Source organism: Siphateles boraxobius, unplaced genomic scaffold (genome assembly GCF_051911475.1).
Source record: "Siphateles boraxobius isolate OS27281-9 unplaced genomic scaffold, OSU_SipBor_1 453, whole genome shotgun sequence".
Lineage (NCBI taxonomy): Eukaryota > Metazoa > Chordata > Actinopteri > Cypriniformes > Leuciscidae > Siphateles > Siphateles boraxobius.
This window is the reverse complement of record NW_027509090.1, coordinates 1-12,500: the sequence shown is the minus strand read 5'-3', so window position 1 is coordinate 12,500 and position 12,500 is coordinate 1. Positions and strand designations below refer to the sequence as shown.

The 12,500-nt window shown below is 41.5% G+C and overlaps 36 non-coding genes across 36 annotated transcripts; all 36 read right to left on the bottom strand.

Annotated features, from left to right (window-relative positions):
- Positions 1 to 222: 222 nt before the first annotated feature.
- Positions 223 to 341, bottom strand: LOC143709268 (5S ribosomal RNA). The gene has a single exon (XR_013194030.1). It is a non-coding gene; the product is annotated as a 5S ribosomal RNA (ribosomal RNA).
- Positions 342 to 503: 162 nt separating this feature from the next.
- On the bottom strand, positions 504 to 622 carry LOC143709235 (5S ribosomal RNA). Its single transcript, XR_013194000.1, has one exon. It is a non-coding gene; the product is annotated as a 5S ribosomal RNA (ribosomal RNA).
- Positions 623 to 785: 163 nt separating this feature from the next.
- On the bottom strand, positions 786 to 904 carry LOC143709267 (5S ribosomal RNA). The gene has a single exon (XR_013194029.1). It is a non-coding gene; the product is annotated as a 5S ribosomal RNA (ribosomal RNA).
- Positions 905 to 1,066: 162 nt separating this feature from the next.
- Positions 1,067 to 1,185, bottom strand: LOC143709266 (5S ribosomal RNA). Its single transcript, XR_013194028.1, has one exon. It is a non-coding gene; the product is annotated as a 5S ribosomal RNA (ribosomal RNA).
- Positions 1,186 to 1,354: 169 nt separating this feature from the next.
- LOC143709265 (5S ribosomal RNA) lies at positions 1,355 to 1,473 on the bottom strand. The gene has a single exon (XR_013194027.1). It is a non-coding gene; the product is annotated as a 5S ribosomal RNA (ribosomal RNA).
- Positions 1,474 to 1,844: 371 nt separating this feature from the next.
- On the bottom strand, positions 1,845 to 1,963 carry LOC143709263 (5S ribosomal RNA). The gene has a single exon (XR_013194026.1). It is a non-coding gene; the product is annotated as a 5S ribosomal RNA (ribosomal RNA).
- A 162-nt stretch (positions 1,964 to 2,125) lies between these two features.
- On the bottom strand, positions 2,126 to 2,244 carry LOC143709262 (5S ribosomal RNA). The gene has a single exon (XR_013194025.1). It is a non-coding gene; the product is annotated as a 5S ribosomal RNA (ribosomal RNA).
- A 162-nt stretch (positions 2,245 to 2,406) lies between these two features.
- On the bottom strand, positions 2,407 to 2,525 carry LOC143709226 (5S ribosomal RNA). Its single transcript, XR_013193992.1, has one exon. It is a non-coding gene; the product is annotated as a 5S ribosomal RNA (ribosomal RNA).
- Positions 2,526 to 2,688: 163 nt separating this feature from the next.
- Positions 2,689 to 2,807, bottom strand: LOC143709260 (5S ribosomal RNA). The gene has a single exon (XR_013194023.1). It is a non-coding gene; the product is annotated as a 5S ribosomal RNA (ribosomal RNA).
- A 162-nt stretch (positions 2,808 to 2,969) lies between these two features.
- Positions 2,970 to 3,088, bottom strand: LOC143709259 (5S ribosomal RNA). Its single transcript, XR_013194022.1, has one exon. It is a non-coding gene; the product is annotated as a 5S ribosomal RNA (ribosomal RNA).
- A 362-nt stretch (positions 3,089 to 3,450) lies between these two features.
- On the bottom strand, positions 3,451 to 3,569 carry LOC143709258 (5S ribosomal RNA). The gene has a single exon (XR_013194021.1). It is a non-coding gene; the product is annotated as a 5S ribosomal RNA (ribosomal RNA).
- Positions 3,570 to 3,932: 363 nt separating this feature from the next.
- Positions 3,933 to 4,051, bottom strand: LOC143709257 (5S ribosomal RNA). Its single transcript, XR_013194020.1, has one exon. It is a non-coding gene; the product is annotated as a 5S ribosomal RNA (ribosomal RNA).
- Positions 4,052 to 4,213: 162 nt separating this feature from the next.
- LOC143709256 (5S ribosomal RNA) lies at positions 4,214 to 4,332 on the bottom strand. Its single transcript, XR_013194019.1, has one exon. It is a non-coding gene; the product is annotated as a 5S ribosomal RNA (ribosomal RNA).
- A 363-nt stretch (positions 4,333 to 4,695) lies between these two features.
- Positions 4,696 to 4,814, bottom strand: LOC143709255 (5S ribosomal RNA). The gene has a single exon (XR_013194018.1). It is a non-coding gene; the product is annotated as a 5S ribosomal RNA (ribosomal RNA).
- Positions 4,815 to 5,187: 373 nt separating this feature from the next.
- LOC143709254 (5S ribosomal RNA) lies at positions 5,188 to 5,306 on the bottom strand. The gene has a single exon (XR_013194017.1). It is a non-coding gene; the product is annotated as a 5S ribosomal RNA (ribosomal RNA).
- Positions 5,307 to 5,468: 162 nt separating this feature from the next.
- On the bottom strand, positions 5,469 to 5,587 carry LOC143709252 (5S ribosomal RNA). Its single transcript, XR_013194016.1, has one exon. It is a non-coding gene; the product is annotated as a 5S ribosomal RNA (ribosomal RNA).
- Positions 5,588 to 5,749: 162 nt separating this feature from the next.
- LOC143709251 (5S ribosomal RNA) lies at positions 5,750 to 5,868 on the bottom strand. The gene has a single exon (XR_013194015.1). It is a non-coding gene; the product is annotated as a 5S ribosomal RNA (ribosomal RNA).
- A 162-nt stretch (positions 5,869 to 6,030) lies between these two features.
- On the bottom strand, positions 6,031 to 6,149 carry LOC143709250 (5S ribosomal RNA). The gene has a single exon (XR_013194014.1). It is a non-coding gene; the product is annotated as a 5S ribosomal RNA (ribosomal RNA).
- Positions 6,150 to 6,521: 372 nt separating this feature from the next.
- Positions 6,522 to 6,640, bottom strand: LOC143709248 (5S ribosomal RNA). The gene has a single exon (XR_013194012.1). It is a non-coding gene; the product is annotated as a 5S ribosomal RNA (ribosomal RNA).
- Positions 6,641 to 6,802: 162 nt separating this feature from the next.
- Positions 6,803 to 6,921, bottom strand: LOC143709247 (5S ribosomal RNA). The gene has a single exon (XR_013194011.1). It is a non-coding gene; the product is annotated as a 5S ribosomal RNA (ribosomal RNA).
- Positions 6,922 to 7,083: 162 nt separating this feature from the next.
- LOC143709225 (5S ribosomal RNA) lies at positions 7,084 to 7,202 on the bottom strand. Its single transcript, XR_013193991.1, has one exon. It is a non-coding gene; the product is annotated as a 5S ribosomal RNA (ribosomal RNA).
- Positions 7,203 to 7,365: 163 nt separating this feature from the next.
- Positions 7,366 to 7,484, bottom strand: LOC143709246 (5S ribosomal RNA). Its single transcript, XR_013194010.1, has one exon. It is a non-coding gene; the product is annotated as a 5S ribosomal RNA (ribosomal RNA).
- A 162-nt stretch (positions 7,485 to 7,646) lies between these two features.
- On the bottom strand, positions 7,647 to 7,765 carry LOC143709245 (5S ribosomal RNA). The gene has a single exon (XR_013194009.1). It is a non-coding gene; the product is annotated as a 5S ribosomal RNA (ribosomal RNA).
- A 362-nt stretch (positions 7,766 to 8,127) lies between these two features.
- Positions 8,128 to 8,246, bottom strand: LOC143709244 (5S ribosomal RNA). The gene has a single exon (XR_013194008.1). It is a non-coding gene; the product is annotated as a 5S ribosomal RNA (ribosomal RNA).
- Positions 8,247 to 8,618: 372 nt separating this feature from the next.
- Positions 8,619 to 8,737, bottom strand: LOC143709239 (5S ribosomal RNA). The gene has a single exon (XR_013194004.1). It is a non-coding gene; the product is annotated as a 5S ribosomal RNA (ribosomal RNA).
- Positions 8,738 to 8,899: 162 nt separating this feature from the next.
- Positions 8,900 to 9,018, bottom strand: LOC143709227 (5S ribosomal RNA). The gene has a single exon (XR_013193993.1). It is a non-coding gene; the product is annotated as a 5S ribosomal RNA (ribosomal RNA).
- A 162-nt stretch (positions 9,019 to 9,180) lies between these two features.
- Positions 9,181 to 9,299, bottom strand: LOC143709224 (5S ribosomal RNA). Its single transcript, XR_013193990.1, has one exon. It is a non-coding gene; the product is annotated as a 5S ribosomal RNA (ribosomal RNA).
- A 163-nt stretch (positions 9,300 to 9,462) lies between these two features.
- On the bottom strand, positions 9,463 to 9,581 carry LOC143709214 (5S ribosomal RNA). The gene has a single exon (XR_013193982.1). It is a non-coding gene; the product is annotated as a 5S ribosomal RNA (ribosomal RNA).
- Positions 9,582 to 9,743: 162 nt separating this feature from the next.
- Positions 9,744 to 9,862, bottom strand: LOC143709202 (5S ribosomal RNA). Its single transcript, XR_013193971.1, has one exon. It is a non-coding gene; the product is annotated as a 5S ribosomal RNA (ribosomal RNA).
- Positions 9,863 to 10,224: 362 nt separating this feature from the next.
- Positions 10,225 to 10,343, bottom strand: LOC143709190 (5S ribosomal RNA). Its single transcript, XR_013193960.1, has one exon. It is a non-coding gene; the product is annotated as a 5S ribosomal RNA (ribosomal RNA).
- Positions 10,344 to 10,715: 372 nt separating this feature from the next.
- Positions 10,716 to 10,834, bottom strand: LOC143709285 (5S ribosomal RNA). Its single transcript, XR_013194046.1, has one exon. It is a non-coding gene; the product is annotated as a 5S ribosomal RNA (ribosomal RNA).
- A 162-nt stretch (positions 10,835 to 10,996) lies between these two features.
- On the bottom strand, positions 10,997 to 11,115 carry LOC143709273 (5S ribosomal RNA). The gene has a single exon (XR_013194035.1). It is a non-coding gene; the product is annotated as a 5S ribosomal RNA (ribosomal RNA).
- Positions 11,116 to 11,277: 162 nt separating this feature from the next.
- On the bottom strand, positions 11,278 to 11,396 carry LOC143709261 (5S ribosomal RNA). Its single transcript, XR_013194024.1, has one exon. It is a non-coding gene; the product is annotated as a 5S ribosomal RNA (ribosomal RNA).
- Positions 11,397 to 11,558: 162 nt separating this feature from the next.
- Positions 11,559 to 11,677, bottom strand: LOC143709249 (5S ribosomal RNA). Its single transcript, XR_013194013.1, has one exon. It is a non-coding gene; the product is annotated as a 5S ribosomal RNA (ribosomal RNA).
- Positions 11,678 to 12,049: 372 nt separating this feature from the next.
- LOC143709183 (5S ribosomal RNA) lies at positions 12,050 to 12,168 on the bottom strand. Its single transcript, XR_013193954.1, has one exon. It is a non-coding gene; the product is annotated as a 5S ribosomal RNA (ribosomal RNA).
- A 162-nt stretch (positions 12,169 to 12,330) lies between these two features.
- Positions 12,331 to 12,449, bottom strand: LOC143709234 (5S ribosomal RNA). The gene has a single exon (XR_013193999.1). It is a non-coding gene; the product is annotated as a 5S ribosomal RNA (ribosomal RNA).
- Positions 12,450 to 12,500: the final 51 nt, after the last annotated feature.

Sequence of the window (12,500 nt, the reverse complement as noted above, 5' to 3'; positions counted from 1 at the left end):
TTTTTTTTTTCTTAAAAAAGCTTACAACACCTAGTATTCCCATGCGGCCTCCCATCCAAGTACTAACCAGGCCTTATTTAAAAGCTTAGACCATTAGTGAAGAAGACTAAGAAGAACTTTTGAAAAAACTCAAACTCTTTCATGCTTTCTGAAGAATCTCAGAGACTTTTTAAGGCTTTTTGAAGCTCAGGCACTCTTTTTTTTTTTTTTTTTTTTTTAAAAAGCTTACAGCACCTGGTATTCCCAGGCGGTCTCCCATCCAAGTACTAACCAGGCCCGACCCTGCTTAGCTTCCGAGATCAGACGAGATCGGGCGTGCCCAAGGTGGTATGGCCGTAAGCGAATAGTGCTGCCAAAATTGGGCTATTTAAAAGGTTAGACCATTAGTGAAGAAAACTAAGAACAACTTTTGAAAAAACTCAAACTCTTTCATGCTTTCTGAAGAATCTCAGAGACTTTTTAAGGCTTTTTGAAGCTCAGGCACTCTTTTTTTTTTTTTAAAAAGCTTACAGCACCTGGTATTCCCAGGCGGTCTCCCATCCAAGTACTAACCAGGCCCGACCCTGCTTAGCTTCCGAGATCAGACGAGATGGGGCGTGCCCAAGGTGGTATGGCCGTAAGCGAATACTGCTGCCAAAATTGGGCTATTTAAAAGGTTAGACCATTAGTGAAGAAAACTAAGAACAACTTTTGAAAAAACTCAAACTCTTTCATGCTTTCTGAAGAATCTCAGAGACTTTTTAAGGCTTTTTGAAGCTCAGGCACTCTTTTTTTTTTTTTTTAAAAGCTTACAGCACCTGGTATTCCCAGGCGGTCTCCCATCCAAGTACTAACCAGGCCCGACCCTGCTTAGCTTCCGAGATCAGACGAGATCGGGCGTGCCCAAGGTGGTATGGCCGTAAGCGAATACTGCTGCCAAAATTGGGCTATTTAAAAGGTTAGACCATTAGTGAAGAAAACTAAGAACAACTTTTGAAAAAACTCAAACTCTTTCATGCTTTCTGAAGAATCTCAGAGACTTTTTAAGGCTTTTTGAAGCTCAGGCACTCTTTTTTTTTTTTTTAAAAGCTTACAGCACCTGGTATTCCCAGGCGGTCTCCCATCCAAGTACTAACCAGGCCCGACCCTGCTTAGCTTCCGAGATCAGACGAGATCGGGCGTGCCCAAGGTGGTATGGCCGTAAGCGAATACTGCTGCCAAAATTGGGCTATTTAAAAGGTTAGACCATTAGTGAAGAAAACTAAGAACAACTTTTGAAAAAACTCAAACTCTTTCATGCTTTCTGAAGAATCTCAGAGACTTTTTAAGGCTTTTTGAAGCTCAGGCACTCTTTTTTTTTTTTTTTTTTTTTAAAAGCTTACAGCACCTGGTATTCCCAGGCGGTCTCCCATCCAAGTACTAACCAGGCCCGACCCTGCTTAGCTTCCGAGATCAGACGAGATCGGGCGTGCCCAAGGTGGTATGGCCGTAAGCTAAAACTGCTGCCAAAATTGGGCTATTTAAAAGGTTAGACCATTAGTGAAGAAAACTAAGAACAACTTTTGAAAAAACTCAAGCTCTTTCATGCTTTCTGAAGAATCTCAGAGACTTTTTAAGGCTTTTTGAAGAAGCTCAGGGACTCTTTTTTTTTTTTCTTAAAAAAGCTTACAACACCTAGTATTCCCATGCGGCCTCCCATCCAAGTACTAACCAGGCCTTATTTAAAAGCTTAGACCATTAGTGAAGAAGACTAAGAAGAACTTTTGAAAAAACTCAAACTCTTTCATGCTTTCTGAAGAATCTCAGAGACTTTTTAAGGCTTTTTGAAGCTCAGGCACTCTTTTTTTTTTTTTTTTTTTTTTAAAAGCTTACAGCACCTGGTATTCCCAGGCGGTCTCCCATCCAAGTACTAACCAGGCCCGACCCTGCTTAGCTTCCGAGATCAGACGAGATCGGGCGTGCCCAAGGTGGTATGGCCGTAAGCGAATACTGCTGCCAAAATTGGGCTATTTAAAAGGTTAGACCATTAGTGAAGAAAACTAAGAACAACTTTTGAAAAAACTCAAACTCTTTCATGCTTTCTGAAGAATCTCAGAGACTTTTTAAGGCTTTTTGAAGCTCAGGCACTCTTTTTTTTTTTTTTAAAAGCTTACAGCACCTGGTATTCCCAGGCGGTCTCCCATCCAAGTACTAACCAGGCCCGACCCTGCTTAGCTTCCGAGATCAGACGAGATCGGGCGTGCCCAAGGTGGTATGGCCGTAAGCGAATACTGCTGCCAAAATTGGGCTATTTAAAAGGTTAGACCATTAGTGAAGAAAACTAAGAACAACTTTTGAAAAAACTCAAACTCTTTCATGCTTTCTGAAGAATCTCAGAGACTTTTTAAGGCTTTTTGAAGCTCAGGCACTCTTTTTTTTTTTTTTAAAAGCTTACAGCACCTGGTATTCCCAGGCGGGCTCCCATCCAAGTACTAACCAGGCCCGACCCTGCTTAGCTTCCGAGATCAGACGAGATCGGGCGTGCCCAAGGTGGTATGGCCGTAAGCGAATACTGCTGCCAAAATTGGGCTATTTAAAAGGTTAGACCATTAGTGAAGAAAACTAAGAACAACTTTTGAAAAAACTCAAACTCTTTCATGCTTTCTGAAGAATCTCAGAGACTTTTTAAGGCTTTTTGAAGCTCAGGCACTCTTTTTTTTTTTTTTTAAAAGCTTACAGCACCTGGTATTCCCAGGCGGTCTCCCATCCAAGTACTAACCAGGCCCGACCCTGCTTAGCTTCCGAGATCAGACGAGATCGGGCGTGCCCAAGGTGGTATGGCCGTAAGCGAATACTGCTGCCAAAATTGGGCTATTTAAAAGGTTAGACCATTAGTGAAGAAAACTAAGAACAACTTTTGAAAAAACTCAAACTCTTTCATGCTTTCTGAAGAATCTCAGAGACTTTTTAAGGCTTTTTGAAGCTCAGGCACTCTTTTTTTTTTTTTTAAAAGCTTACAGCACCTGGTATTCCCAGGCGGTCTCCCATCCAAGTACTAACCAGGCCCGACCCTGCTTAGCTTCCGAGATCAGACGAGATCGGGCGTGCCCAAGGTGGTATGGCCGTAAGCTAAAACTGCTGCCAAAATTGGGCTATTTAAAAGGTTAGACCATTAGTGAAGAAAACTAAGAACAACTTTTGAAAAAACTCAAGCTCTTTCATGCTTTCTGAAGAATCTCAGAGACTTTTTAAGGCTTTTTGAAGAAGCTCAGGGACTCTTTTTTTTTTTCTTAAAAAAGCTTACAACACCTAGTATTCCCATGCGGCCTCCCATCCAAGTACTAACCAGGCCTTATTTAAAAGCTTAGACCATTAGTGAAGAAGACTAAGAAGAACTTTTGAAAAAACTCAAACTCTTTCATGCTTTCTGAAGAATCTCAGAGACTTTTTAAGGCTTTTTGAAGCTCAGGCACTCTTTTTTTTTTTTTTAAAAGCTTACAGCACCTGGTATTCCCAGGCGGTCTCCCATCCAAGTACTAACCAGGCCCGACCCTGCTTAGCTTCCGAGATCAGACGAGATCGGGCGTGCCCAAGGTGGTATGGCCGTAAGCTAAAACTGCTGCCAAAATTGGGCTATTTAAAAGGTTAGACCATTAGTGAAGAAAACTAAGAACAACTTTTGAAAAAACTCAAGCTCTTTCATGCTTTCTGAAGAATCTCAGAGACTTTTTAAGGCTTTTTGAAGAAGCTCAGGGACTCTTTTTTTTTTTTCTTAAAAAAGCTTACAACACCTAGTATTCCCATGCGGCCTCCCATCCAAGTACTAACCAGGCCTTATTTAAAAGCTTAGACCATTAGTGAAGAAGACTAAGAAGAACTTTTGAAAAAACTCAAACTCTTTCATGCTTTCTGAAGAATCTCAGAGACTTTTTAAGGCTTTTTGAAGCTCAGGCACTCTTTTTTTTTTTTTTAAAAGCTTACAGCACCTGGTATTCCCAGGCGGTCTCCCATCCAAGTACTAACCAGGCCCGACCCTGCTTAGCTTCCGAGATCAGACGAGATCGGGCGTGCCCAAGGTGGTATGGCCGTAAGCGAATACTGCTGCCAAAATTGGGCTATTTAAAAGGTTAGACCATTAGTGAAGAAAACTAAGAACAACTTTTGAAAAAACTCAAACTCTTTCATGCTTTCTGAAGAATCTCAGAGACTTTTTAAGGCTTTTTGAAGCTCAGGCACTCTTTTTTTTTTTTTTAAAAGCTTACAGCACCTGGTATTCCCAGGCGGTCTCCCATCCAAGTACTAACCAGGCCCGACCCTGCTTAGCTTCCGAGATCAGACGAGATCGGGCGTGCCCAAGGTGGTATGGCCGTAAGCTAAAACTGCTGCCAAAATTGGGCTATTTAAAAGGTTAGACCATTAGTGAAGAAAACTAAGAACAACTTTTGAAAAAACTCAAGCTCTTTCATGCTTTCTGAAGAATCTCAGAGACTTTTTAAGGCTTTTTGAAGAAGCTCAGGGACTCTTTTTTTTTTTTCTTAAAAAAGCTTACAACACCTAGTATTCCCATGCGGCCTCCCATCCAAGTACTAACCAGGCCTTATTTAAAAGCTTAGACCATTAGTGAAGAAGACTAAGAAGAACTTTTGAAAAAACTCAAACTCTTTCATGCTTTCTGAAGAATCTCAGAGACTTTTTAAGGCTTTTTGAAGCTCAGGCACTCTTTTTTTTTTTTTTAAAAGCTTACAGCACCTGGTATTCCCAGGCGGTCTCCCATCCAAGTACTAACCAGGCCCGACCCTGCTTAGCTTCCGAGATCAGACGAGATCGGGCGTGCCCAAGGTGGTATGGCCGTAAGCTAAAACTGCTGCCAAAATTGGGCTATTTAAAAGGTTAGACCATTAGTGAAGAAAACTAAGAACAACTTTTGAAAAAACTCAAGCTCTTTCATGCTTTCTGAAGAATCTCAGAGACTTTTTAAGGCTTTTTGAAGAAGCTCAGGGACTCTTTTTTTTTTTTCTTAAAAAAGCTTACAACACCTAGTATTCCCATGCGGCCTCCCATCCAAGTACTAACCAGGCCTTATTTAAAAGCTTAGACCATTAGTGAAGAAGACTAAGAAGAACTTTTGAAAAAACTCAAACTCTTTCATGCTTTCTGAAGAATCTCAGAGACTTTTTAAGGCTTTTTGAAGCTCAGGCACTCTTTTTTTTTTTTTTTTTTTTTTTAAAAAGCTTACAGCACCTGGTATTCCCAGGCGGTCTCCCATCCAAGTACTAACCAGGCCCGACCCTGCTTAGCTTCCGAGATCAGACGAGATCGGGCGTGCCCAAGGTGGTATGGCCGTAAGCGAATAGTGCTGCCAAAATTGGGCTATTTAAAAGGTTAGACCATTAGTGAAGAAAACTAAGAACAACTTTTGAAAAAACTCAAACTCTTTCATGCTTTCTGAAGAATCTCAGAGACTTTTTAAGGCTTTTTGAAGCTCAGGCACTCTTTTTTTTTTTTTTAAAAGCTTACAGCACCTGGTATTCCCAGGCGGTCTCCCATCCAAGTACTAACCAGGCCCGACCCTGCTTAGCTTCCGAGATCAGACGAGATCGGGCGTGCCCAAGGTGGTATGGCCGTAAGCGAATACTGCTGCCAAAATTGGGCTATTTAAAAGGTTAGACCATTAGTGAAGAAAACTAAGAACAACTTTTGAAAAAACTCAAACTCTTTCATGCTTTCTGAAGAATCTCAGAGACTTTTTAAGGCTTTTTGAAGCTCAGGCACTCTTTTTTTTTTTTTTAAAAGCTTACAGCACCTGGTATTCCCAGGCGGTCTCCCATCCAAGTACTAACCAGGCCCGACCCTGCTTAGCTTCCGAGATCAGACGAGATCGGGCGTGCCCAAGGTGGTATGGCCGTAAGCGAATACTGCTGCCAAAATTGGGCTATTTAAAAGGTTAGACCATTAGTGAAGAAAACTAAGAACAACTTTTGAAAAAACTCAAACTCTTTCATGCTTTCTGAAGAATCTCAGAGACTTTTTAAGGCTTTTTGAAGCTCAGGCACTCTTTTTTTTTTTTTTAAAAGCTTACAGCACCTGGTATTCCCAGGCGGTCTCCCATCCAAGTACTAACCAGGCCCGACCCTGCTTAGCTTCCGAGATCAGACGAGATCGGGCGTGCCCAAGGTGGTATGGCCGTAAGCTAAAACTGCTGCCAAAATTGGGCTATTTAAAAGGTTAGACCATTAGTGAAGAAAACTAAGAACAACTTTTGAAAAAACTCAAGCTCTTTCATGCTTTCTGAAGAATCTCAGAGACTTTTTAAGGCTTTTTGAAGAAGCTCAGGGACTCTTTTTTTTTTTTCTTAAAAAAGCTTACAACACCTAGTATTCCCATGCGGCCTCCCATCCAAGTACTAACCAGGCCTTATTTAAAAGCTTAGACCATTAGTGAAGAAGACTAAGAAGAACTTTTGAAAAAACTCAAACTCTTTCATGCTTTCTGAAGAATCTCAGAGACTTTTTAAGGCTTTTTGAAGCTCAGGCACTCTTTTTTTTTTTTTTTTTTTTTTTAAAAGCTTACAGCACCTGGTATTCCCAGGCGGTCTCCCATCCAAGTACTAACCAGGCCCGACCCTGCTTAGCTTCCGAGATCAGACGAGATCGGGCGTGCCCAAGGTGGTATGGCCGTAAGCGAATACTGCTGCCAAAATTGGGCTATTTAAAAGGTTAGACCATTAGTGAAGAAAACTAAGAACAACTTTTGAAAAAACTCAAACTCTTTCATGCTTTCTGAAGAATCTCAGAGACTTTTTAAGGCTTTTTGAAGCTCAGGCACTCTTTTTTTTTTTTTTAAAAGCTTACAGCACCTGGTATTCCCAGGCGGTCTCCCATCCAAGTACTAACCAGGCCCGACCCTGCTTAGCTTCCGAGATCAGACGAGATCGGGCGTGCCCAAGGTGGTATGGCCGTAAGCGAATACTGCTGCCAAAATTGGGCTATTTAAAAGGTTAGACCATTAGTGAAGAAAACTAAGAACAACTTTTGAAAAAACTCAAACTCTTTCATGCTTTCTGAAGAATCTCAGAGACTTTTTAAGGCTTTTTGAAGCTCAGGCACTCTTTTTTTTTTTTTTAAAAGCTTACAGCACCTGGTATTCCCAGGCGGGCTCCCATCCAAGTACTAACCAGGCCCGACCCTGCTTAGCTTCCGAGATCAGACGAGATCGGGCGTGCCCAAGGTGGTATGGCCGTAAGCGAATACTGCTGCCAAAATTGGGCTATTTAAAAGGTTAGACCATTAGTGAAGAAAACTAAGAACAACTTTTGAAAAAACTCAAACTCTTTCATGCTTTCTGAAGAATCTCAGAGACTTTTTAAGGCTTTTTGAAGCTCAGGCACTCTTTTTTTTTTTTTTTAAAAGCTTACAGCACCTGGTATTCCCAGGCGGTCTCCCATCCAAGTACTAACCAGGCCCGACCCTGCTTAGCTTCCGAGATCAGACGAGATCGGGCGTGCCCAAGGTGGTATGGCCGTAAGCGAATACTGCTGCCAAAATTGGGCTATTTAAAAGGTTAGACCATTAGTGAAGAAAACTAAGAACAACTTTTGAAAAAACTCAAACTCTTTCATGCTTTCTGAAGAATCTCAGAGACTTTTTAAGGCTTTTTGAAGCTCAGGCACTCTTTTTTTTTTTTTTAAAAGCTTACAGCACCTGGTATTCCCAGGCGGTCTCCCATCCAAGTACTAACCAGGCCCGACCCTGCTTAGCTTCCGAGATCAGACGAGATCGGGCGTGCCCAAGGTGGTATGGCCGTAAGCTAAAACTGCTGCCAAAATTGGGCTATTTAAAAGGTTAGACCATTAGTGAAGAAAACTAAGAACAACTTTTGAAAAAACTCAAGCTCTTTCATGCTTTCTGAAGAATCTCAGAGACTTTTTAAGGCTTTTTGAAGAAGCTCAGGGACTCTTTTTTTTTTTCTTAAAAAAGCTTACAACACCTAGTATTCCCATGCGGCCTCCCATCCAAGTACTAACCAGGCCTTATTTAAAAGCTTAGACCATTAGTGAAGAAGACTAAGAAGAACTTTTGAAAAAACTCAAACTCTTTCATGCTTTCTGAAGAATCTCAGAGACTTTTTAAGGCTTTTTGAAGCTCAGGCACTCTTTTTTTTTTTTTTAAAAGCTTACAGCACCTGGTATTCCCAGGCGGTCTCCCATCCAAGTACTAACCAGGCCCGACCCTGCTTAGCTTCCGAGATCAGACGAGATCGGGCGTGCCCAAGGTGGTATGGCCGTAAGCTAAAACTGCTGCCAAAATTGGGCTATTTAAAAGGTTAGACCATTAGTGAAGAAAACTAAGAACAACTTTTGAAAAAACTCAAGCTCTTTCATGCTTTCTGAAGAATCTCAGAGACTTTTTAAGGCTTTTTGAAGAAGCTCAGGGACTCTTTTTTTTTTTTCTTAAAAAAGCTTACAACACCTAGTATTCCCATGCGGCCTCCCATCCAAGTACTAACCAGGCCTTATTTAAAAGCTTAGACCATTAGTGAAGAAGACTAAGAAGAACTTTTGAAAAAACTCAAACTCTTTCATGCTTTCTGAAGAATCTCAGAGACTTTTTAAGGCTTTTTGAAGCTCAGGCACTCTTTTTTTTTTTTTTTTTTTTTTTAAAAGCTTACAGCACCTGGTATTCCCAGGCGGTCTCCCATCCAAGTACTAACCAGGCCCGACCCTGCTTAGCTTCCGAGATCAGACGAGATCGGGCGTGCCCAAGGTGGTATGGCCGTAAGCGAATACTGCTGCCAAAATTGGGCTATTTAAAAGGTTAGACCATTAGTGAAGAAAACTAAGAACAACTTTTGAAAAAACTCAAACTCTTTCATGCTTTCTGAAGAATCTCAGAGACTTTTTAAGGCTTTTTGAAGCTCAGGCACTCTTTTTTTTTTTTTTAAAAGCTTACAGCACCTGGTATTCCCAGGCGGTCTCCCATCCAAGTACTAACCAGGCCCGACCCTGCTTAGCTTCCGAGATCAGACGAGATCGGGCGTGCCCAAGGTGGTATGGCCGTAAGCGAATACTGCTGCCAAAATTGGGCTATTTAAAAGGTTAGACCATTAGTGAAGAAAACTAAGAACAACTTTTGAAAAAACTCAAACTCTTTCATGCTTTCTGAAGAATCTCAGAGACTTTTTAAGGCTTTTTGAAGCTCAGGCACTCTTTTTTTTTTTTTTAAAAGCTTACAGCACCTGGTATTCCCAGGCGGGCTCCCATCCAAGTACTAACCAGGCCCGACCCTGCTTAGCTTCCGAGATCAGACGAGATCGGGCGTGCCCAAGGTGGTATGGCCGTAAGCGAATACTGCTGCCAAAATTGGGCTATTTAAAAGGTTAGACCATTAGTGAAGAAAACTAAGAACAACTTTTGAAAAAACTCAAACTCTTTCATGCTTTCTGAAGAATCTCAGAGACTTTTTAAGGCTTTTTGAAGCTCAGGCACTCTTTTTTTTTTTTTTTAAAAGCTTACAGCACCTGGTATTCCCAGGCGGTCTCCCATCCAAGTACTAACCAGGCCCGACCCTGCTTAGCTTCCGAGATCAGACGAGATCGGGCGTGCCCAAGGTGGTATGGCCGTAAGCGAATACTGCTGCCAAAATTGGGCTATTTAAAAGGTTAGACCATTAGTGAAGAAAACTAAGAACAACTTTTGAAAAAACTCAAACTCTTTCATGCTTTCTGAAGAATCTCAGAGACTTTTTAAGGCTTTTTGAAGCTCAGGCACTCTTTTTTTTTTTTTTAAAAGCTTACAGCACCTGGTATTCCCAGGCGGTCTCCCATCCAAGTACTAACCAGGCCCGACCCTGCTTAGCTTCCGAGATCAGACGAGATCGGGCGTGCCCAAGGTGGTATGGCCGTAAGCTAAAACTGCTGCCAAAATTGGGCTATTTAAAAGGTTAGACCATTAGTGAAGAAAACTAAGAACAACTTTTGAAAAAACTCAAGCTCTTTCATGCTTTCTGAAGAATCTCAGAGACTTTTTAAGGCTTTTTGAAGAAGCTCAGGGACTCTTTTTTTTTTTCTTAAAAAAGCTTACAACACCTAGTATTCCCATGCGGCCTCCCATCCAAGTACTAACCAGGCCTTATTTAAAAGCTTAGACCATTAGTGAAGAAGACTAAGAAGAACTTTTGAAAAAACTCAAACTCTTTCATGCTTTCTGAAGAATCTCAGAGACTTTTTAAGGCTTTTTGAAGCTCAGGCACTCTTTTTTTTTTTTTTAAAAGCTTACAGCACCTGGTATTCCCAGGCGGTCTCCCATCCAAGTACTAACCAGGCCCGACCCTGCTTAGCTTCCGAGATCAGACGAGATCGGGCGTGCCCAAGGTGGTATGGCCGTAAGCTAAAACTGCTGCCAAAATTGGGCTATTTAAAAGGTTAGACCATTAGTGAAGAAAACTAAGAACAACTTTTGAAAAAACTCAAGCTCTTTCATGCTTTCTGAAGAATCTCAGAGACTTTTTAAGGCTTTTTGAAGAAGCTCAGGGACTCTTTTTTTTTTTTCTTAAAAAAGCTTACAACACCTAGTATTCCCATGCGGCCTCCCATCCAAGTACTAACCAGGCCTTATTTAAAAGCTTAGACCATTAGTGAAGAAGACTAAGAAGAACTTTTGAAAAAACTCAAACTCTTTCATGCTTTCTGAAGAATCTCAGAGACTTTTTAAGGCTTTTTGAAGCTCAGGCACTCTTTTTTTTTTTTTTTTTTTTTTTAAAAGCTTACAGCACCTGGTATTCCCAGGCGGTCTCCCATCCAAGTACTAACCAGGCCCGACCCTGCTTAGCTTCCGAGATCAGACGAGATCGGGCGTGCCCAAGGTGGTATGGCCGTAAGCGAATACTGCTGCCAAAATTGGGCTATTTAAAAGGTTAGACCATTAGTGAAGAAAACTAAGAACAACTTTTGAAAAAACTCAAACTCTTTCATGCTTTCTGAAGAATCTCAGAGACTTTTTAAGGCTTTTTGAAGCTCAGGCACTCTTTTTTTTTTTTTTAAAAGCTTACAGCACCTGGTATTCCCAGGCGGTCTCCCATCCAAGTACTAACCAGGCCCGACCCTGCTTAGCTTCCGAGATCAGACGAGATCGGGCGTGCCCAAGGTGGTATGGCCGTAAGCGAATACTGCTGCCAAAATTGGGCTATTTAAAAGGTTAGACCATTAGTGAAGAAAACTAAGAACAACTTTTGAAAAAACTCAAACTCTTTCATGCTTTCTGAAGAATCTCAGAGACTTTTTAAGGCTTTTTGAAGCTCAGGCACTCTTTTTTTTTTTTTTAAAAGCTTACAGCACCTGGTATTCCCAGGCGGTCTCCCATCCAAGTACTAACCAGGCCCGACCCTGCTTAGCTTCCGAGATCAGACGAGATCGGGCGTGCCCAAGGTGGTATGGCCGTAAGCGAATACTGCTGCCAAAATTGGGCTATTTAAAAGGTTAGACCATTAGTGAAGAAAACTAAGAACAACTTTTGAAAAAACTCAAACTCTTTCATGCTTTCTGAAGAATCTCAGAGACTTTTTAAGGCTTTTTGAAGCTCAGGCACTCTTTTTTTTTTTTTTAAAAGCTTACAGCACCTGGTATTCCCAGGCGGTCTCCCATCCAAGTACTAACCAGGCCCGACCCTGCTTAGCTTCCGAGATCAGACGAGATCGGGCGTGCCCAAGGTGGTATGGCCGTAAGCTAAAACTGCTGCCAAAATTGGGCTATTTAAAAGGTTAGACCATTAGTGAAGAAAACTAAGAACAACTTTTGAAAAAACTCAAGCTCTTTCATGCTTTCTGAAGAATCTCAGAGACTTTTTAAGGCTTTTTGAAGAAGCTCAGGGACTCTTTTTTTTTTTTCTTAAAAAAGCTTACAACACCTAGTATTCCCATGCGGCCTCCCATCCAAGTACTAACCAGGCCTTATTTAAAAGCTTAGACCATTAGTGAAGAAGACTAAGAAGAACTTTTGAAAAAACTCAAACTCTTTCATGCTTTCTGAAGAATCTCAGAGACTTTTTAAGGCTTTTTGAAGCTCAGGCACTCTTTTTTTTTTTTTTTTTTTTTTAAAAAGCTTACAGCACCTGGTATTCCCAGGCGGTCTCCCATCCAAGTACTAACCAGGCCCGACCCTGCTTAGCTTCCGAGATCAGACGAGATCGGGCGTGCCCAAGGTGGTATGGCCGTAAGCGAATAGTGCTGCCAAAATTGGGCTATTTAAAAGGTTAGACCATTAGTGAAGAAAACTAAGAACAACTTTTGAAAAAACTCAAACTCTTTCATGCTTTCTGAAGAATCTCAGAGACTTTTTAAGGCTTTTTGAAGCTCAGGCACTCTTTTTTTTTTTTTAAAAAGCTTACAGCACCTGGTATTCCCAGGCGGTCTCCCATCCAAGTACTAACCAGGCCCGACCCTGCTTAGCTTCCGAGATCAGACGAGATGGGGCGTGCCCAAGGTGGTATGGCCGTAAGCGAATACTGCTGCCAAAATTGGGCTATTTAAAAGGTTAGACCATTAGTGAAG